Below are 23,290 nucleotides of genomic sequence, written 5' to 3'. Positions count from 1 at the left end.
TGTAAAGTGTAGATGCATTATCGCAGGTGCATTGACCCACTGAGCTAACCATATTGCATATTAGGTCTATAGCTTACTGTGTCAACAGCTAAGACTAATAGCTTATTCAAAGAGTGTACTAAATGCTGATATATACATACTGCTTCAGATTCCCCTGGAATACCGTGGCTCTGCTATCCTTCGTAAACAGGTTCTCATTCGTATGGGAAATCGATGTCTTGACCCGGCCATTTCTGATGAGAAACATAGCAGAGATTTCACAGCTAGACTCTGAGTTGGGAGGGGAAAGGAGCGCCTTGGAGCGTTACCTAGTGGGGTTTTTCCACCAGGACAAACATGTTTTGGTTTTGCTGTGAAAATTCTAGAAATGTGCGTCACCCTGATTGACAGCTCAAACTTATAAAAATGCATGCCAGCATTAATCGTGAGGGATTCTTCAGTGGGTTTGCACCAAGCAACGGCAAGTGCCCAGATTTTCATTTGCCCATGCAGCATTCCTTGCCACACTCTCACTTAAGGGGCTGACTGACGAATATGAGGGGAGACATCCTGTGATAAGATGCCGGTCGTTTAAGATGAGCAGGGTCCCAGCGTTGGCTAAAAGGAACGTGAGACTTTGTTCTAAATATCTGCGATTTATAACTTGCCTTTTCTTCCCATTTTACTAAAATCGCTGTCTGTTTATTGTGTCTTTCTGTCAAATAAATGCTACGTTTTATGCTTAAAGTGTTATCTCTCCAGCATGAGTCCATGGCCGTCGCACAAAGTCAAATCTGAAGCGGGAGGGGGGGTGTGAGAGTGGTAAGTGGGCTGGTCCCCGAAGTGTGTTTGCACCCTTCCTAAGACATTTGGCGTAGTCGTTGCGGATTTGTGCAAAGTCATGCCATGCTGGAGAAATGATAAATGTGTAAGAGAACATGGTGCAGATGGTGGGATTTTCTGTCATATTCCCTGTTTTCGCTGCAGCTCTGAGACAACAATGGCAGCACTTGTGTGTCGGTTTGTCGCACCGATAGCTTGGGCAGTAAAGATTTCCCCTTCAGTAATCAGTAAATGTTTGGCAGACTTACTGCTTGTGAACGTGGCCAGTGAGCAGAATGCTGCGGAGAGCAGGGAATGGCTCCGAGGAATGTGCAAAGAAGGATTTATTGCACAGACTAGAAAAGTATATAATGTGGTTTCCCCATCTAAAAGGCTTATGTTTGGATGACCAAGTGAAACAAGTGTTAGCCCTATTTGGCAATGGGGCAGAAACAGTTGCAAAAGCATTTGAAATGAAAATTGTGAATGGTAATCCAAACAAGTTAGCTGGCCCCAATGTATCTTGAACAAGTATGGGGGGCCTGAAATGTTGACTGGCGATGGTTCGCAGAACTACATCGAGTTGAATCTGTTGACACAAAGTGAATCTTTTGAACTGGAAGTGCTGGTCTACCATGATTTTGCTGTGTGGCGTTTGTGGCTTGAGAAGGCAATTTGCACATAAATTCCTGTCATGGGCTGGGAGTGTGAAGCGGCTGTGGGAGGAAAAAGTGGCAGAGCGCAAAATGCCACTCCTGTCAAGTAGAAGTGGTATCTGCAGCAACGCACAAAGGCTGGCCATACAGGAGTCTCCAAGTTGCAGGAATAGATTTTGGAAGCTGTACATAAGGAGGAAAATGCCTGAATCAAGTACCCCTGCAGCCCTGCCAGAATCTCCCTTTAAAGTTGCACCTGGTTATGATTCATTATCAGAGGACGCAAAGAAACATGCTTGCTTCACAGATGGCGCTACAAAGTATGAGAAAGAACAGAGACACTGGCAAGCAGTTGCATTGCAATCCCATTGAAAGACACTGTTAATGAGAGAAGGAGTCGGGGGTTCACGGCAGTGTGCTGAGCTGCGAGCGGTAGCTGCCGTGATTGAACAGGTGGAAGATACAGAAGGTGAAAAGAGCACGATTTACATTGGGAATGTCGATGCACGCATGCCTTCTGACACCTCGCTTGCTGAACCGTTTCATAATGAAGCTGATCAAATAGCAAAAATTCTCCCAGTGACAACTTTTGCAGAAAAGGAAGTGCTACAAGCAATGGCAGACTGGGCTCAGCAAACATCGAGACATTTGGGGAAACTGGGAACCTATGTATGGGCTAAGAAGAGACAACTGCCCATCACACTGGACAATGCCAAACAAGCTGCATCCCAGTGCCCCATATACTGCGAAATAAAGCGCTATCCACTAGAAAGGAAACCTTAAGGCGCTCTGACGAGAGGTGAAAAAGCAGCCAGCATTTGCCAGGTTGATTATATTGGACCTTTGCTGCCTGAAAATGGAAAATTATGTATTGACAATGGTAGACACATATTCAGCATTGCTGTTGGCCCATCCAGCCGCCAATGCAGATCGGCGGGCTACATTGCAAGGGACGGAGTACCTCACAAGACATTATGGCGTTGCAGATGAAATCAAATCTGACCAAGATAGCCATATTGCAGGACACAATGTGCAAAACTGGGCTTTGGATTAAAGATTGAAATTGACAATGCACATAAGCCCTGATCCAGATGCCTCAAGGCTTATTGAAGGTATGAATGGTTTACTGAAGCAAATAAAGAAACTGACTCAGACTACCACTCTTATGGAGTGGTCCAAGCACCTGGCACAAGCCTTGTTGGAACTGAATAATGGTCAAAGAAACACGTACTGTTCGTGAAACTGACAAGTGAAAAGCAAGATAATTTAAAGACTATATAAAAAAGAAATATAAAGAAATCTGCCTTGCCAAAAGGGAATCGTACGACACCCGTATCTCTCAAGCTAATTCTAACATGAAAGAGCTATTTACTATTCTTAAAGAAATAGACACCCATTGCTATACCTGACACCTGTACCAAAGATAAAAAATGGTGCACAGACATCCAATACTTATTAACCAACGAAGCCTCCACCTTACAAAACAAAATATCTCTAAAAAAAAAGATTCTCTAAACGCTCCCCCTACACCTAAATCTCATGGGCCCGTTATTGAAACTCAGCCCACACGATTTAACTTTTCCAAAATATCTACTATTGAAGTGGAAAGAACCATTCCATCTCTTAAACCATCCAACTGCCAGGGCGACCTCTGCCCTGCACAACTTATTAAGGACGCAGCCCGAGACCTCTCACCATTCATCACCAAGCTTATCAATAGTTCCTTCACATCTGGCACCATCCCTAAGAACCTTAAAGAATCATGGGTACTACCACTCTTAAAAAAAAACACCTTAGAGCCCTTAACACCCACTAACTAAAGGCCAATTAAAATTGTCCCCTTCCTGCTAAAAATATTAGATACGGTGGCCTATACGCAAATTCAAAAGTATTTAGAACACCACCACCTGTTAGGAGCTAGACAGTCAGGTTTCCGTCCACAACATGGCACGGAAACTGCCCTCACTGACCTTAAGTCACAAGTAGATGAAATTAGAGACAGTGGTAAAACAGCAGACTCGACACAGCAGCACATTTCTCCATGGAGGCTATAAACTGGATTAGATCTTTCCTAGGTGAAAGAACAATGAGGGTCTTCTCGCCCACAGCTGCGGCTGACCCCATACCCATCACCTGCGGTGTGCCACAAGGGTCCTGCGTCTCGCCCACACTGTACAACATATTTACTAAGCCCCTTTTCGATGATCTGGATCACTAACTATGCAGATGATACTCAGATCCTCCTCCCGCTTTCAGGGGATTACGACAAGGATTTGGCCTTGGTGAACAGAGTGTACATCATCATCCAGGCATGGATGGCTATGCATGGTCTATGCCTGAATGATGACAAAACAGAACTCATCATCTTGGGCACCACAACCAACTTAAAAAAACTAGGATCTAGTTACTCCTCTTTCATAATCGACGGTAACCTCATAAAGGTGGCCCAAGAGGTAAAAACACTAGGCTTCTAACTCGACTCTACCCTATCCTTCTCCAAACAAGTTAACACGCCGTCGTCCTCCACGGCGTACATGTGCAAACTTATCAGAACAGGTAGACCATTTCTCTCGAATAACAGCTGTATTATCCTAGCCAGAGCCCTCATCCTGTCACGGCTGGACTATTGCAATGCCTTATACATAGGAGCCAATAAATCCATCCTTACCAGAATACAAACCCTACAAAATAATGCACTTAAAGAGGCCCTAGGTATCTCTAGAAGAGAGCACATTGCTGAGAGTAGACGACTGAACAATTGGCTCCGGACAAACAACAAAATCCTCCTCAAAACTGCCTCACTCACCCACAAATCTCTCAACAATGCCGCACCTCTATACCTCTTGGAGAGATTCCATAAAAGGACATCCCTAAGACAAGAACAGCAAACCGAGACTGCTTGTCCATACCCAGATTCAAATTATCTACGGTTGGAGGCAACAGTTTCCCCGTTAAAGCAGCCAAACTCTGGAACTCCCTACCCCCTATATTGAGAGTTGACCAGTCGTAGATCAAACACCATCCTCCGGTTAAAATCTACGGACCACTAACTTGCACTTTGCAGGATGCCTGCTTGTACACTCAAACCTAGTAAGAATATTTACCTACCACACTGAGTGACAATCACACGTCCTTATACACTGCCAATAACATCTGTAAATATGTAAATAATCTCACTTCTGGACTGCACAATTCCAGTTAGCACTGTATATATCTGTGTACCCCGCTGTTGTAATTAATGTACTTCGCTTTATGACTGTATGTAACTAAGCTTCGCAAATTCTTGTAACTGTTGCGCCCTAATACCCTCGGGTCGATGCGCCTTATAAATAATAAAACAAACACACACTAGTCGTATGGAAGACTGAAAAAGAAGCAAAACTGCTTGTGCAAGCAACAGCAGGCAGAATTGGACTACATGTCTTTACCTTTGAAAATCTATATCACTAGACATTGGAATAAAGTTGCCAGTTGGCACTTATGGACGCATTGCTGCACAATCCAGTTTGGTGACGAAAGGCATTGATCTACTGGGAGGTGTGATCAACCTTGATTACTGGGGTACTTTTAGTGTGCTTTTGCACAACACAGATCCATCTGAGGTACCACTGACTGATATATGACTGCGATGCACTACTGATTTGTAAACAGGCAGTTACACCCCAAGTGTTTGAAAGCAAGCACGCCCCCGATACCACACAAAAGGGTGAAGGTGGTTGTGGTAACAATGAAAAGAAAGTGTGTCTAGTCACCTGATAAGAAATCTGAAGCGGGGGAAGTGTTAAGCGAAGGGGTGGGAAGTACTAATGTTGTACTTTTGCATAATTCTAACATTCCTGTTTGTTTCTGCTACTACGCTGAAACCAAGAATGCAGCGTGCCATGATTGGGGGTAAGAGTGATCATTTTTCGGGTGCTTCTGACCAGTCAAGCAGACACATTCTCAGAGAAGGCGGGTATTGCAGGATGCCATGTGAAAATTAAGCATTGCCTGCACCACACCCAATGCTACCAACTTACTTGATGACAATTGTACTACAACCTGTGAGAAGTGCCCAACAGATCAATACCCATACGGAACTGCCACAGTGCTTACTTGGCATATTTCCAGACACTCTGTGTACATTCCCAAATGTTTCCGATAATGGTTCCAATAACCTGTTTGATTTGTTATGTCTTTTTTGTCTAAAGGACTGTGGAGAATGCAACCACAAAGGCTTTGTGGACTGTAACATAACCAAATGTGACCCAAATAACTGTGTGAAACAACACTTGAATTGCAGAAATGTAATACATAGTTTTGTTATTAGTGAAATGCAATTAGAGATAGATTTATCAAAATGCAATGTTTTACTTTTCCAACCTAGCTGCTTCAAACAGAGTTATCTTTTGTAGACTATTACTACGTTGCACATAGCCAGGAGAATGATTTTTGAATTGCTGGGGCAGCAGGAGTGCGGGGTGAGAGCATTAAATGCTTTTAATAAAGAGATAGTGTGTAAATAAGCTATCCAAGCTTATGTTGAGTTTTGCTTTGTAGAAATGCTGCCAAGAGTATAAGCTTTAATTGGAGATGGTAGAATGTAGCTATGAGGATATTTTTGCAGCCTTAGGGCAGGTAAATTAAACCATAATGGACACCAAACGCATTTTATGGCACAATTTGTTGAACCAGCAAGTTGTGTTTTAACTGGGGATAGCCGTCTCCAGCACACTGATACAAGGAGTTACATTTACCTGCAGATATTTAGATTAAGCCATTTGCTTGTGATTGTTAGAGCAATGATTAGGTTTTGATACAAATTAATAGAACTGTTTATGTTTTAGAGACCTGGTGCCCATTTGTTAATCTTACTTATGAAATTAGATAGTTCCACGAACATGAAGAGAGTGTCTGACTAGCCAGAATTCACAAACCATAGTCACACTTGTTTTTCCTGGGATCAGGGGTGGGTGTGCCCTCAGTGGGTGTGCCCTCAGACGGGAAGGGTACCAGACCTAGAGTGGGTGACTGCACATGGATGAAGTATCTCATTTAGATTGAGCAACACCAGATTGCCTTGTTATTAACCACATGCTGCTTATTAACACTGATCAGTTAGAAGGTAATTTGCAGTTATTTTGCGGAGGCCAGGTTGTGGCTATTTTAGTGTCACTACCCACATTTTATATACATTTTTGTTAAGTGGTTTTATATTACCCTTGCATGCAGAGCTGACTAACATGCTTAACTGGACCCTATTTTAGGGGATAATCACCTCACGTCTTCGAGCTATAAGACAGGTTGTGCAAACTGCTTGGAAGTACCTCAGTTATCCCTGCAGAGTGAAAAATGGCAATAGATATAAACCAGCATTTTCGCCCACACTTCGAAAAGGGGTGGAATGTAGTGTAAAATGTAGACGCATTAGCGCAGGTGCATTGACCCACTGAGCTAATCATATTACATATTAGGCCTATAGCTCACTGTGTTAATAGCTAAAACTAATAGCTTATTCGAAGAGTGTACTAAATGCTGATATATAGATGGCTTAGTAATGCTTTAGCAGCGCCTAGATATAAAGAATAGTGAGCTATATTAAACGTGCAGGCCTCTAAGGGGTGGAATGTTCCATTGTGCACAAGTGCATACCTTGCAAAGCCAAGACAAAGGACTGAGTTTAGTACCTAATAGAGGCAGGTATTGAGTACTTGCAGACCTGCAGTATTAAAGCATTATAGCGTCTAGATGGCCAGTCTTGTAATATTATGACACTAACTAGCAGAGTGAAGGCCTCTCAAGCTTGCTCACTAGGGGTTAATTGTGATGCATATTTCTTCAGCTTCCCCTGGAATACCATGGCTCTGCCATCCTTCGTAAACAGGTTCTCATTCGCATGAGAAATCGCTGTCTCGACCCGGCCACTTCTGATAAGAGACATACCAGAGATTTTGCAGCTGGACTCCAAGTTAGGAGGGGAAAGGAGCGCCTTGGAGCGTTACCGAGTGGGGTTTTTCCACCAGCACAAACATGTTTTGGTTTTGCTGCGAAGATTCTAGAAAAGAGTGTCACTCTGACAGCTCAACCTTATAAGAATGCATGCACACATTAATCGTGAGGGATTCTTCCATGGGTTTGCACTGAGCAAGTGCCCAGATTTTCATTTGCACCTGCAGCATTCCTTGCCATGCTCTCACTTAAGGGCCGACTGACGAATATGAGGGGAGACATCCTGTGATGAGAAGCCGGTCGTTTAAGAGGAGGAGGGTCCCAGCGTTGGATACAAGGAACGTGAGACTGTGTTAAATATCTGTGATTTATAACTTGCCTTTTCTTCCCCATTTTACTAAAATCGCTGTCTGTTTATTGTGTCTTTCTGTCAAATAAATGCTAAGATTTATGCTTAAAGTGTTATCTCTCCAGCATGAGTTCATGGCTGTCGCGCAAAGTCGAATCTGAAGCGGGGGCGGTGAGAGTGTCAAGTGGGCTGGTCCCCGAAGTGTGTTTGCACCCTTCCTAAGACAACTGTTACGCTCACCTGGTCTCCGCGGAGGCGTTGGGGCACGGTTGCAGCCCTCCCAGGAGTTAGATTATACCTTTCAGGTTTCTCCCACTGCGGACAAGCTGTGGGTGGCGACAATTGGTGGTACTGCTCCTGCGTGGATATGAGAAAACGTGAGTGCGCCGATTGGTGACTGTTGTGCCTCCCAAACCCTTCGACCCAAGTTGCGATTTCTGTGGGCACGTACCGGCCCATAGGGCTCACTTGGTAAGTATGGATGATGAGCTCTCCAAACAAGCGAGTACATTAACCACTAGCTACCCACCTCTAACACACCCAAGGGGAAGGCTACTTATCAGAAATTATCCTCACAGTGGAATTTTCATACAATTCTGTCTACCACCACGGTCAAAAAGTTATCTTAAACATATTTTAATCAATATTTACTCCAAACATAATAGTAAAAAACAACATAAAAAGCCATATACAGTGTTCATCATTTACGAAAGCCGTAATGGACAAGATGGAGAGAAAACAACACTTCACACTTATGGCTGTAGTTCACATCACAATGTTTACAATCTATCAAAATTGGTTATTTAGCGTGATGTTAGTAATAGTGTGACTGAATCACATAACTATTATACACAAATATGGTATAATGGCATCATTTTGTCAGTTTGAATCTGGGCTGAATGAAAGTGGGCGCTGTGGAGGAACGAAGATTCCTTGTGTTCATTTGAGGTGAGGCTCGACCCGATCGGCGAGATAAACCGGGCAGATCTTAGAATGGCATATATACTGTAGCCCTCGTTTTCCGGTCATTGGGGCTCATTACGAGTCCAGTGGTAGCTGTGCCGATAAAATCGTCAGGCTGCCGCCGGACCCGTAATAAATTACGGGCGCCGGACTTGCCAGAATTACTGGGGCATTACAGCCCCAGTGGTCCGGTATATCCGGCGCCGGCAATTCTGTAAATCCCCATTCCTGTGGAGTCCTACAGGACTCCACAGGAATGGGGACCGCGGAAACATCGGCACCATGTCTTAATGGTGCCGGTGTTTCCGCGAAGGTCTGCGGGCGGGTGCAGTTACAGAACTCGTAATTTGCTGGTCCAGAAAACAGTGCCAGTACGGTTCTACCGGCACTGTTAATTCCGGACCGGAAAACTAGGAATGAGTGCCATTCAATCCAATGTCACAGAACACATAACCTACAATGTCAATTTTGCCACCACCATACTCCTAGATGAATGTCAGATTTAAACATTTTACATTCCCCAAAAACATCCTTAAAGCAACCCCAAAATAGTGTTCTTTGAACATGAGTCAGCCATTAGTCTCTTCTTGTGTCCATCAAATGAGAGCCAGCACCAAGGTCTGTCACGATAGTCCTGATCAAGACCTCCATTGACCATCAAAATATAATCAGCTGCTCCATCCTCATTGCTGACGGCATTCCCTTCAACACAATGCACCATGTTCTTAGGCCTTACATGACACATTCTTGAGAAATGTCCTTTGCAACAGCAATTTAAACAGTCTTTTTCTAAGGCAGGACAATTCTTGTTGTTAGCGAGATGATCCTCCATCGCACACCTGAATCAAATTCTCTTTTCTCCTCTTGGCTGGTGCATATATGTACTTTGTGCATCCCTTCTTCCCTTTGGATCACCTTCTTCACTGGAACAATGGCATACAAGTCATCTTTCTTCTCCCCTCGAGTGCTTTAATGCTTAGCTATGACGCTCAATGCTCCTTGCTATTTCTATTGGAGAATGTAAATCTGGATTGGCACTGGTCCAAAGTCTTTCTCTAATCTTCTTGTTCAACACACTCATCCAAACCTGATCCTGCAGCACTTGGTCTAGAGTTATTATTTCAGATTCAAATTTTGCCACCAAACCTCTCAATGCTCCCACATAGTCATCAATACCTTCTCCAGGAATCTGTTTTCTTGAAAAAAAATTAACCCGTTAAAGGACTACATTTGTTTTTTCTGCAAACCGTTCTTCCACCCTCAACATCTGTTTATTAAATAGATCCTCATCTTCCTTCTCCCGATCCGGAGGAGTTTCATGTTTCAATCGCCGTTTTCAATAATGACAGTTTTTTTAAGCTAACAACTCTTCACCATTCTGAGCATCTATGTAGGCTTCAAACAATTTTCTCCACAATTCCCATTTCATGCTGGGGTTTCCTGGAAACGGTACAAATGCTATAGGCGGTTGTATCGCCAAATAAAAGTACCTCCTCTCATATGCTCTTTCCCCCTCCATGCGATTACAATGCAAGTTTATGTAGTGCCTTGTTTCTTTGCGCAACAGCACTAACTTAAAACATGTAGTCAGCCACCATAACTTGCTTCAGTTCTTCATTATAATCACATAAGAAAATTCAGGTGTGCTTTTTTTTTTCTCTTGAAGTTTTTATTTGTTTGTTATATATTTCCATCAGATCAGCCCCTCTGCCCCTCCAATTGCTCCTTACCGACCTTCAGCAGTTTCAGTAGAGCAGTGTAAGGGTTACCCAACTTAGGGGGGGAACCTCTAAATTATGCTCACACCAGAATAAATACAGCCCTATAGGGAAGCAAGGCCAAGAGTCTTATCTTGCACGGATAACAAGTTTAACCTTTACAGAAGTGAGGATGGGGCAAAGAACTCTGCTCCCTGAACGGTCTGTTCTATCCCTCAACCATTCCAAGCTCCTCTAGACTGGAGTCAGGCAGGAGCTTTTATACATATAACTTGTTGTAGTGGCATCTCTGGATATGGGCATAGCGTTATCCCAACGGGTCTTGCTTTCATACAAGGGGTGCTCCAGTCTCCCTTCCTTCATAGCCGGCGATGTCTGTTCTAGGACATGCTACTTAACATATTGCTAGTCTATGCACGAATACACTGTAGCTCATGTTTTCATCATTTTGCTACTATATATATATATATATATATATATATATATATATATATATATATATATATACATACACACACATTTTCCCGTCATTCTCTCCATACTTCACTCATTTTTTTCTGGTCCAGTAATTCTCCTTAAAACCTTGTTTTCCATTATTCTGCATGACGTGCATTGAGCATGTACAATCCCATTTTAGCATACATGGGTTTTTGACGGACAGCAGACAACTGGTGAGCCACTTTGTGTGCTCTGCCACAGCCTAGCCTCAGCGATGCAACACTGCATGCTCTGCGGTCCATTTTTAGCGCAGGCCACATTCCTTTTGGCACAGAGCCTGCTTCCGTTGTGCTTTGAGGTTTTAAAACTAAACAGGATTTTACAAATGTATTCAGCTAATAGTTATTTTCACCTTATATTTAAAAAATAACTGCCTTCTTGTAATGCCCCTCCTCCCCCCTGTTCTCTTTAGTGCCTAAAAACAGTTAACAGAAGTCTTGCCTAATTCTAAAGCCCTTGGGAATGAAGGAAGGTGCTAGCTCCTTCCCAACACCAGGCACTCACGAGTTAAATTTCCTGTAATCTTTTTTTCCTCAGATAGAAGGCGGTGACAGCACATGTCAGCGTGCAGAACAACGTGTGTAAATACAGAGCTCACTTACCACCGTTGATGTACCTTCCATTCCTTTGTCCTTGTCGCCACTTGTGGATGAGGAAAGAATAGTCAGAAAGGAGTATATTTATAATGTTTAAGGTAAAGAGTGGAGGAGGCTGAGGCAGCAGAACAGAGCCTATCAAGTGCTGGCTCCCAACCATCATTCTTAGAACGTTTATAGCTGGCACAGGTCACAAGGGTGAGACCAGCGCGAGCCCGGGATGTAACACCCTGTTCACACATTTTCTTTAAGCGTTTAGTATCAGCTGCAGATAGTGACTGAATGCACAATAACCAAAAGGGACGTTTTTTTCACCTATTCAAAAACCCTTGAGCTGAACGGCCGGAGAAATAAACACATAGATAAAGACTCACTCAGCAAGGATACAACCTATATTGATAGGTGCTCAGCTTCAGCCCTTCTTCCGTGAGCAGATCTACAAGGGATTGGCTGAGGACACAACTTGCTGGAATTGAAAGCGTGAAAACCTAACTTGACTTGAGATATGAAACGGATAGAGAAGTATCCGCCTGTTAGAGCTGCTAGAACCGTAAGAAATGTTGAGCCTACATAAAGAAGGGAGGGATACTACACCCACTGCTATTACAGAACACGAAGAAATGGCCAAACAAGTAAGGGTCTTGCTGCAGTCTACTGAAGGAAAATGCAGTAAACGTACAGCACCAATCCACCGATTTAAGATGGACGCAGTCTGAACTGGGCTAAACTCAAGTTGGTCACGTGACACGCATCACCTGATGTGTCACCTGATTTAGTACACAGAAAAACTCTGAGCACCAGAAACAAGAAGAGGGGTTTGATATCTGAGCAGGGGGTGCCCCGTAATGAAGTGCAGCACTCTGAAGCATGCTCACGCTTTGCTACTGTTAAGCGGGGAGAAGTGCACATCCACAACAATACTGCTTAAAAGCCAGTTGAAAATTGGGTGCAGAGGAGGAAGCATACAGAAGAGGAAGCATGCGGAAGCAGCACCATGATTTTATAAATCAAGGCTGAACGAAACACACAAGGCTGCGACCTTAAGGAGCTACATATGCAAGAGCAACCACACTGCACTCTGCAACCAGTAAATAGAAAGGTTTGTCCGTCTGCATGCATTAGGGCAAAGGCTGTGTGACAAGAGATGGGACTGACACGTATGGCATATAAGAGCATCTGCAGGCTTACTTGGGCAACAGAGAAAGGCACTCTTCAGCCTGCAGGGGTACAGAGGAAGCTAGGATACAAAAGAGGGAGTATGGACGCTGCAGGCAGCTTATTTTGTGATGCATTATGAGCCCTGTGTCACTGGCTGTGGGGCAAGTGTGTTGTAACAGGGCTATGAAGCAGCAAAAGAAACTTAGGTGTGTTGACTGGTGCGTAGCACTAAACACATGACCACATAAATGACACACGTTCCCTCCCAAAATATAAAGAAGTATATTGCAAATTGGACCTGCGGTCGTTCTGAAGCCAAACAGATGATCGGATTCAAATTAAGTGCAGAGGTTTCTAATGCCCAGAACATAGCCCACGAGTCGCTCTGTCTTCCACCAGCCTGACCTCCACCTAATATCAACACTCTGTGGCTATTCATCCTTGTGTTGGTCGGTCATTTGCTGATATAAGCATAACGGCAGCTTGAGTCCAGTGACTCAACATTAAGTATTTTAAAATGTCCTGCATTGTGGTTGACCTGGTCGGGCCATGATTTGCTTTGGTGGATGTGGTTCCCAGTGGTCCCATCTCTAAAGGCATACTCCATTTGATCTGAGGTGACATCAGTTCTGGACCTGTACCTTGTTGCCTACTTGAATTGGTTTTCAGCCTCATTTGATACTTTAATGCCTATGAGTGTCTAGACTTTTCTGTTGTCTTCATTGGTGTCCACAACTGGGACTGCACTTCATGGGTGAGCAGGAACTATGAGCCCAATGGTACATCTCATGAGTATTTGGGGTGTTATGCAATATTCTCATAGAAACACATTATCAATCCACCTGTATGTCTTCTTTTCTTTCTTGCCCTATGCAGAATGGTTTGTCCACATTCCTCATAAATTGTTGTTATCCCTATTGGCTTCTGGCCAACAAAGTTTGATGGGGATATGTAGGCCCTAGCTGGCAGGGCAATCATTTAAACTCCACCCCTGAAATGGAGGGCTATTGTCAAACTGCAGAGACGTTGGCAATCTGCGAGTAGCAAACCATTGTTCTACCAGCTGAATTATGACGGGTGCAGTGGTGGAAGGTGTGAACTCGAACTATGGGTGGCATGAGTGTTAATTGATACCATCAACTGGCACCCATGAACAGTTCCACAATCTATGCGTATTCTTTTCCCCAGGATGCTGCGTCTTTGGCTATGGCATTGGGGGTGAAGGGTGTTCTGTACAAGTGGCCTGGCACATTGATCTGTGCAGGAGCGCAGGGAATATTCCACTTTTGGAGGTCACTGGGAGTACATTTGAAAAGCGAAGCGGTACTTTTGGAGGGCACACCTAAATGAAACAAATTAAGCAGGGCATGCCTTAAAAAAGGCAAGCTACTGCACAGCAGATCTAAGCGGATCCCTGGCCTGCCCCACCAACCTGTCCTCAAACTTGTGTCCTAGGTTGGGAAACCATATTTTCTTTCCCAGCAAAGCTTTTATTTGGGCAAAGGCCTGGTGTCTGTTGCACACTCCCTGAATCTCTCTTCTTTCCTCCAGGGTCTACTGTAAGACCAAGATAGATTGTCAGAAAGCGCCAATCCCTCAATAGGCAGTGACAGTTTGTTCATTATCCCGAGCATGCAGCGCTATTTATACTTACACCTCCCATGAATCTGCACCATCATTGATGGCTGCTTAACCACTGGAAAGATCTCATCCCGGCAGTTCTCCATAATTTCCTGCAAGGATATGGATAGGAGGTTTGCGATGCTTCCTTCCTTTGATTCATGCAGGGTCGCCTGCCCTAGTCAGGGTAGCTAATCAGTCGAGTTTACTGTGTCCGGCAGTAGTGCATATGTACAATATATTGCTGTATCAGCACAAGTCCCACGTCTGTTGAGAGGCACTTCTCAACACACATACAAAACTCACTCCCTTTTTGGTTAGCAACCATAATGGCGCACAACCAGGGCGAGTGGGTCCATCAACTTTCTCATTGTCCTCCTTCCACGGCTTCTGCTCAGCTTTCTCCACAGATCGAAATGGATGCATCAGCGCCAAAACGCAAAGGGTTGTACCGTTCAATTATAATTATAGAGTTTTCTAAGCGCAAACCCGGGGTTCGAACCTGTGTTGCTCTGTGTCGTCTTGCTTCCAAGGCGAGCGCGTTGCTCCTGAGCTGTGCTCCGGGCAAATGGATGTTTTGGGGCACTTCTAAACCTTTTAGACACTCTGATCTATGGATGAGTAAATCGTATTCTTAGGATAGTCTATTGAGATCATGGTAAACTCTGTAGCCAAAATGTATTCACTGAAGAGATGCAGCTGATGATTGTTGATGTAGGACAATGCCATGGAGAATGAACAGTGAATGACCTTAGCGGTGAAAGCTCTCCTGTGCAGTTACAGTGCAGCATCACCAAAGGCATAGATCTTTATGCACGGATGCTTAAGTGTCCTAGCCAAAAAGGAATATCTTCCTGGAATACCTCTGGAGTCATCCGGTGACTCCATCCTAGATTCTTCCATGGCTAGTTCAAGGAGATCATCTGAAACCATTCTGAAGTATGTGTATAGGCCAAAATATTTAAATGAGATGACTACTACACAGAAACTACTCCAGGATGAGTTCCGATTGCTTCCAGTGAGGATTTTGGATTACTCCAAGATGACCCCTTGACAACTTCAGGATGGGTGGGGGATTACTACAGGATGGTTCCATGACAACTTGAGGATGGGTATGGAATTGTGAATGGTTATTTCATGATGCTTCCAAAAGATTTAGGAAAGGGTTTTGATTAACCCCAGGATGTGTCCCTTGTGAGTAAGACGGGTGGTATTACTATTGGGTGATCTAGTTAGATTTATGGATAGTGTACTGGAAAACATCAAGGGAATTTGCAGTTGTCACTTTCCATCTTTGCCTTGTATGCTAGAGCACTCAAAAGGCGTTAACTAAGTTTGTTGATTTAGTGTACAAAACTATCCACCCTACGTCTCAAACCAACCTGTAAACTCCCTCATTTCAGTTCTCACCTCTAGCTAACCTAGCATCACACCCAATAAATTCCCACAATTACAAATCACTGCACTAAAATACACACTTTTCGTGACCTAAACAGAATCTGTTAAAGGTCTGGCTGCATGATAGACTGCCGACAGTCACTTCACCCAATATCGCTATGAGCAGCTAATAATTAGTTTGACCATTCACCACACCAGTAACCAGTAACTTTGGGGCAATCTATTGAAGATGGACATTGTTGTACACTATGTTGTCGATTAGTAGTGGGGGCTGACTTAGAAACAAAACTCTGTTGTGGTAATGTTCCAATTCCTTGTTTTTAAAGACCGTAATATGAAAGATTGAGCAGTGTGAGGGAACGTGTAGGTGTGACTTCACTTTCCAAACAGCCATGACCGTCATACTCTAACAAGGAAACTGTTGAGAAGACATGGTGATAGAGTTGAGCTTGTCAAATTAGATCTGTCCAACAAAACATTTGTAGCAGACAATTGACTGTTACTTGATAGTCCAATATTTTGTAGTTGTTGCACAGCTTGGGAACTTCAACATTACACAAAGACATCTGCCGATTTGTTGCTGTGTCTTTCAATTGTCCAGGTTAAGTAACAGAGGCGGCCTCTGAGGAAGGCATGTAGGGTGAATGAAGAACACTAGCCATCCAAGCCAAAAGACTTAGGGTCACACAAGCTGGAAAACCTAACTGAACAGCCATTACTAAGTTTAGGAATAGTTGGTTTCTACCCATCAGCTTTTACAATATAATTCCATTTCTTTTCTTTTTTTCACTGCATCTTCTTGTAGTTCACGCACCACTCTTCCAGCGCTTGCCCCATTGCCAGAATTCACCAGTAGCCGCTTTTCCTCCTCTGCCTTTCTTCTTAAAGCCCGATTAGTTCCTCTGCATCACAATGGGGGTCATTACGACTTTGGAGGCAGCCATGGTGCGAATAGCACCATGGCTGCCTCCAAAATCGTGTCCGGGTCCAAGTAGTCGGAATGGGGACTTATCGGGTCATTCCAACCTTGGAGGACCCGGTAAGTCCCCATTCTGAAAACCATTCCCCATTCCCATTTGAGCCCCCATAGGGCTCAATTGGAATGGGGAAGGAGCTAATAACGGGCCCGCAAATAGCAGGCCAGTTATTAGCTCCCTGGTCCCCTAGCGGCTCCCGCTAAGGGTGGCTGGTAAAACCAGCCGGCCTTAGTGAGACGCGCTAAGGGACCTCAGAATGCGGCGGTAGGGGGTTAACGGCACCAGCATCCTTACCAGTGCCATTAACCCCTTACCGCCAGCCTCGTACTGAGGCCCAATAGGTTTTAATTATTTCTTGAAATGTTTTCTGTGTCGTAATACTGTTTCTTGGCTGCAGTTAAGAAAAAGGCAAGCTATAACTTCAAAATAAAATTATCTATTCAACAGACCTTTTGCTTGAGCTGTACACTGGGGTAAGTGACTAACCTTAAGCGTGATCCCATCCGTCCCCTTGAATGAATGTTTACTTATTCTTGGCTTCTTGCGTTCCCTGGCACTTGCTCTCCCTCCAGCTCATGGGATTATTCTTGCGCTCCTTGGCGCTTTCCGGCCCCATGCAGCTACCCACAACTCGCTCTAGCTGCGCACATACCAGAGTCAGAACCTGGACTACCGTCCCCAAGAGCGTTCAACCCATAGAGCTTTGAGATCATACCAAAGGTAAAAGACCCTCTACAAATGCCCAATAACATAGGAGAAAAATGTAGGCCATCTATACTTTAGAGAGTTACTGTAGAGGATATAGAGATGCTGTAAGAGAGTGGTGGGCATTGTGCAGCACTCATCTGTATGTGTGACAAAAAGGGAATGCCTCCCTGTAACCTACTCCCCCAAAAATCGAATGGGTGGACAAAAAAAATACATTGCTTACCTGCTGACTGGAAAAGCACTGCTGCTTTGAAATCCTTTTTTTCATGTATTTCTCTTCTACTTTCATCAAGACCCTTTATCAGCCATTTACAATTAACTTCACCAGGAATTGCCAATTGCTCAAATTCCCCATCCTTTCAAATACAAAGAATCGTCGGAATCAAAGAAAAAGAGTGCCATGATTTGATGTATTCCCTAAAAGAAGAACAAACAAGTAAATTTAGTATGCTCCAAGTATTTGTGAAACTTATCTGTACCCAAAACCATTAATTTATAGTGGGCTTGCTATGGATGTTCCTGCCTGAAGTGTCCCTATTAGTGAGTGTAGCGTGCTTGGTAACTTCCTCCAAGACTTTCACCCCTTGTGGTTTCAACTAGTTCCATCTGCTCGCTAATAAAATTAGAGGTGGGTATTATGGAGAGGCAATACGTTCTTAACTGCAGAGCTCTTGTACCTAAAATGCTGCAGGGTGTCACGCCGCGCGCTCGCTCGCGGGCGCCACTTACCTGTCCTGGGGTCCCTGGTCCACGGCCGCAGCGGTCTCCTCCTTCATGGAGGCTGTACCCGCGGTGGCGTCTCTCCTCACGCCGACCCGCGGTTCGGATGGGCGCCGTGGACGCCGCCATCTTGCGAGGATCTGCGCATGCGCGGATCGTCAGTATTCGACGTCCCGCGCATGCGCAGTGTCGGAACATGCGTTCCAAGCCTCGCTTTGACCCCGAGCCATAAAAGGGCACCGCATACACAGGGACAACGCGTCTCAACGCGGTTGTTACTGTGTATGCGCTGCTAGAGTCCTGGCACTCGTTTTCCAGCCCTCCTGTTCTACCTTTTCCTGTCTAGCCCTGCCTCATTTCCTTATTTCCTTCTTGCTTCCAGGCCCTCCTACCCTTTCTTCCCTATTTTGCAGATTCCTTGCCTGTTCCTAGTTTAGGGATTCCTTGCCTGTTCCTGGTTCAGGGTAGGGGAGGTCCTGTCTGGGTTCCTAGTTGTTGTGAGGTATCCCCTGTCAGTACTGCTTTTCCTTGCAGTCTGTCCTCCTTTGCCTGTCTTGTGCCCTGCCGGTACCTGTGCCTTACTGCCTTCTTGGAAGTTCCTGTGTTCAGCCCTGTTATCTTCGGTGATTTCATCAAGCCTTCTCAGCCAGTGGAAACACTGTCCCGACGCCACACAAAATTCTGAGAAGTGCCACCCGTGGCGTTGGGAGTTGGTTCAGTGCCGTCCTGTCTTATATCGTCAGGAGGGGATTGGGCTAATTTCTCGCGCTACCCATTCATCGGCCATCATACATCGACATACTGGCAACCTCAACTCCACGGTCTACAGAAAGAAGAGGTAACCCACGATCTCGTGAAGATTCGTTTAACAGATTGAGACGCCTCAACCCCAGTCCCAACATGGACGACATGCAGGAACTACGTGAAGAAATGCGTGCCATGCGTCTTGAAATGACCACTCTCCGCCAGGAGAACAACACCCTCAGACAAGCGTTGGATCGGTGTTTGGCTACTCCCGCACAACCTGCCACACCGCCTGAGAACTCCATGGCTTACACTACTCCGATGAAATATGATGGTGATCCGCGTCGAGTGGCAGAGTTCTGTACCCACTGTCGGATCCATTTCCAATTCAGGTCTACTCATTTCGCTCAAGACAAGGCTAAGATCGGGTATATCCTTGGAAATTTAACCGGCAATGCACTCGCTTGGGCCGCACCTTTAGTCTCTACTAACAGTCCCCTGTTGGGTGATTTCGCTGCCTTCGAGAAAGCCTTTTTGGACGTCTTTAAACCGCCCAATTTGGCAGCCATGGCTTAGAACCAATTAATGGAGATCAAGCAGGGGTCAGGTGACATAATCCACTACATCAGTCGGTTTCGACAACTAGCAACCGATTCACAATGGCCCGAAATTACTCAAAAAACCTTGTTTCGTCGGGGACTACGAGAAGAGTACAAAGACGAACTGCTGCACATTCCGGAGCCAGAAACGTTGCCAGCATTGGTGGAACAAGTCTTACGCATTGACCACAGGTTAACCGAACGACGGAGTGAACGTCGCAGATCTGACAGATATCAATCATTTCTTCCAGCACAGAACCCCGGACCGGCTGTTTCTACCGATGTGGGTCCAGAACCCATGCAGTTGGGTGCCATCCGAGGTCCGTTGTCCGAGACTGAAAAGAAAAGAAGACGACAAAAGAACTTGTGCATGTATTGCGGTGGTTCTGGCCATTTTCTAGGCACCTGTCCGCTACGTCCTCTGAAGAAGCAGGAAAACTAACAGGCCCGTTGTTTGAGGCAAAGGCAGCAGCGGGCCGCCTTTCTGAATCGGTCCTTCCTCCCATGAATTCAGTGCCCTTGTTGATCCTGAAAGTCGGTGTTGCCTGGCTAGGGAAGTGTGTGAAGACCTGGGCCCTTCTGGATTGCGGAGCATCTGGCAACTACATCGATGCCTCGTTCGCGATTGCCAATGGGATCCGTTTACATAACAAGGAACGACAAACAGTTGTCGAGGTGATCGATGGTTCTACTTTGTCTTCTGGTCCGGTTTGCCAACAGTCCGATCCCTTGTGGCTCTCTGTGGAAGGGCATCTCGAACGAATCTCATTGGACGTCATCAAATCTCCCTCATTTCCGGTGGTGCTGGGTTTACCATGGCTGCTGTATCACAATCCCCAGGTCGACTGGACCGCTCGTTCCCTGGTGTTCTCTGCGACACGTTGTCCTCGCGACTGTGTACTTCACGAAACCTTTCCTGCAATTTTGGAGTCCCTCAATCCTGCTGAAGTATCTGCTCGTTTATGTGCCACTCAATTGGTTCCTCATGAATATGCTGGATACAACAAGGCGTTCTCCAAGCCTGAGGACATACCACTGCCACCCCATCGGCACTTTGATTGTTCCATTGACGTCCCGCCTGGTGCGATTATTCCCCACGGCAAGATCTATTCGTTGACGCAACTCGAGAAAGGCGTCCTACAGGAGTACATTACGGATTGCCTCAACAAGGGCTACATAGTGCCGTCCAAATCCCCTGCAGGATTCCCGTTATTCTTCGTCAAGAAGAAAGAGGGCACTTTGCGCCCTTGTATCGACTATCGTCAACTAAACGAGATCACGAGGAAAGACAGGTACCCGTTACCACTCATCCGGGAAATCATCGAATCCCTGAAATCCGCACAAATCTTCACCAAGCTGGATCTAAGAGGGGCCTATCACCTGGTGCGGATTAAGAAGGGAGATGAGTGGAAGACGGCCTTCAAAACACCTATCGGTCACTTCGAGTACAGGGTAATGCCGTTTGGACTCTGCAACGCCCCGGCCGTCTTCCAGCGGTTCATGGACAATGTCTTTTCGGACCTTATTGGGATATCTGTCTGGGTATACCTTGATGACATTCTGGTTTTTTCTGACACTCGTACTGCACACGTGGTGCATGTTCAGGAAGTCCTCCGTAGACTAATAGACAACGGCCTGTATGCCAAAATTGAAAAATGCCAATTTCATAAGGAAAGCATGGAATTTCTGGGTTATGTGATCAGCAACACAGGAGTACAGATGGATCCCGCAAAACTGCAAGCTATACGAGAATGGAAACCACCACATGGTGTGAAGTCGCTTCAAAGGTTCTTGGGCTTCGCCAACTTTTATCGACGCTTCATTCCACGTTTTTCTCAACTAGCCAACAGTCTAACCCGCCTGACTAGTACCAAGGTGCCGTTTCTCTGGGACACGCAGGCCGAGGAGGCATTCCTGGAATTGAAAAGATCTTTCATGTCGGCTCCTGTTCTTAGACATCCAGATGATGAAAAGCCATTTGTGGTTGAAACAGACGCATCGGACTATGCAATTGGTGCGGTCTTACTACAGCAAGATGCAATCATGGGAATAGAGCACCCGGTGGCATACTACTCAAGGAAATTGTCAGTGAGCGAGAGAAACTATGCAGTGATAGAAAAATAATTATTAGCGATAAAAGCTGCTTTCGAGGAGTGGCGACATCACTTACTGGGTGGGAGGTACCCGGTGGTGGTTCGCACGGATCACCGCAATCTACAGTTCCTGCGCTCTTTGCAATGCAGAACCTCCCGTCATGCTCGTTGGGCCTTTTTCTTTTCGCAGTTTGATTTCACCGTCACGTACATCCCTTGTTCCCAGAACACTAAGGCTGATGCCCTGTCTCGGTCTTTGGAAAAAAACGTTGAAGGTGTCAAGGAACCGGAACCTCTGATAGCGCCCAAACATTTTCTATCGATGGTGACACCCCAGCTCCAACAGTTGATTGAGGCCACACGAACGGATTCCTCAAGATCTCAGATACTACAACGTGCTGACATCAGAGAACGTGACGGCTTGTTGTTCTTCAAGGATCGTTTGTATGTGCCCACCTTGGAACTCCAGAAAATCGTTCTACAAAATTGTCATGATTCCGTCGTTTGCGGTCACCGTGGAGTCCGCACAACACAAGAACTGGTTGCACGGCAGTACTGGTGGCCTGAATGGGCTACACTGGTAAAGCACTATGTGGACTCCTGCCCTGTATGTGCCCAGACCAAGATTCCTCGCAAAAGGCCCATTGGTCTTCTGAAACCCACGCCTATTCCTCCGTACCCTTGGCATACCATCGCCACGGATTTCATCGTTGACCTACCCCAGTCTGGTGGTTTCATGTGTATAATGGTGGTGGTGGATTGTTTCACCAAGACTGCCCATTTCTTGCCCTTTCCTAAACTGCCCACTGCATCCCAGATGGCACGATGTTTTCTACACGAGGTGTATCGTCTTCATGGCCTTCCGGAGAAGATCCTGTCAGATCGGGGGTCTCAATACATCTCTGCCTTTTGGAGCCAACTGTGTCGGCATTTGGACATTCAGCGAGCCCTGAGTTCCGGCTATCATCCGCAGACTAATGGACAGACAGAACGTACCAATCAGACCCTTGAGCAATACCTACGTTGTTATGCCAATGCTACCAAAGACAACTGGTCGGAATGGTTGGATACCGCGGAAGCGGCTTACAACAACGCTGTTCATTCCGCTACCGGACTCAGCCCTTTTTTCTGCTCTACTGGTCTTCATCCCAGACTGCTGCCTGTTCATCCTACATCTTCCAGTGCCGTTCCATCTGCAGATGCCCTGGTGACTCTGATCCGCGATCAACATCGTCTGGCGGCCGGTACCTTGGCAGCGGCACAAGCACATATGAAGGAGCAGGCTGACAAGAGACGGAGCCCTGAGCCTGTCCTTCATGTTGGGGACATGGTTTGGCTGTCCTCCAAGAATCTACCAGTACGCAACTTACCTGTGAAACTAGCCCCCCGCTTTTTTGGTCCTTTTCGCGTCATAGAGCGTATTTCGTCTGTTGCCTTTCGTTCGTCTTTGCCTCGCTCTTGGAGGGTTCATCCTGTCTTTCATGTTTCCCTTTTGAAACCCTACGTGCCCGATGTTATGGGTCGTACCTGTTCCCGTCCTGCCCCGGTTTTGGTTCGGGGGGTCCCTGAATTTGAGGTGCAGGAGATATGTGATTCACGGATTTGGCGGGGTGCTCTGCAGCTCCTGGTCACTTGGAAGGGTTATCCTGCTTGTGACCGCACTTGGGAACCGCGCTCCTTCGTGCATGCACCGCGCCTGGTTCGGGACTTCTATCTCCGCTTTCCTTGGAAACCCGGTGCTCCGGGGTTGTCCGGGAGGGGGTA

The 23,290-nt window shown here is 45.7% G+C and overlaps 1 protein-coding gene across 11 annotated transcripts in view; it reads right to left on the bottom strand.

Annotated features, from left to right (window-relative positions):
- The window catches only part of CRPPA (CDP-L-ribitol pyrophosphorylase A), a 43,885-nt gene that overhangs the window by 6,258 nt on the left and 14,337 nt on the right, over positions 1–23,290 (bottom strand). For 6 of the 11 annotated variants that reach the window (XM_069615376.1, XM_069615374.1, XM_069615384.1 and 3 more), the window contains exon 4: positions 7,975–8,091. The exons of 2 other annotated variants lie outside the window; for them this stretch is intronic. The gene's annotated coding sequence lies outside the window, so the exon portion shown is untranslated. Of the gene's footprint in view, positions 1–7,974; positions 8,092–17,593; positions 17,788–23,290 lie in introns of all 11 variants that reach the window. 3 more of the 11 variants (XM_069615375.1, XM_069615378.1, XM_069615380.1) reach the window with 2 other exon arrangements.

Source organism: Ambystoma mexicanum, chromosome 9 (assembly GCF_040938575.1).
Source record: "Ambystoma mexicanum isolate Mex_15411 chromosome 9, UKY_AmexF1_1, whole genome shotgun sequence".
Lineage (NCBI taxonomy): Eukaryota > Metazoa > Chordata > Amphibia > Caudata > Ambystomatidae > Ambystoma > Ambystoma mexicanum.
This window is presented reverse-complemented; position numbering and strand designations above follow the sequence as displayed.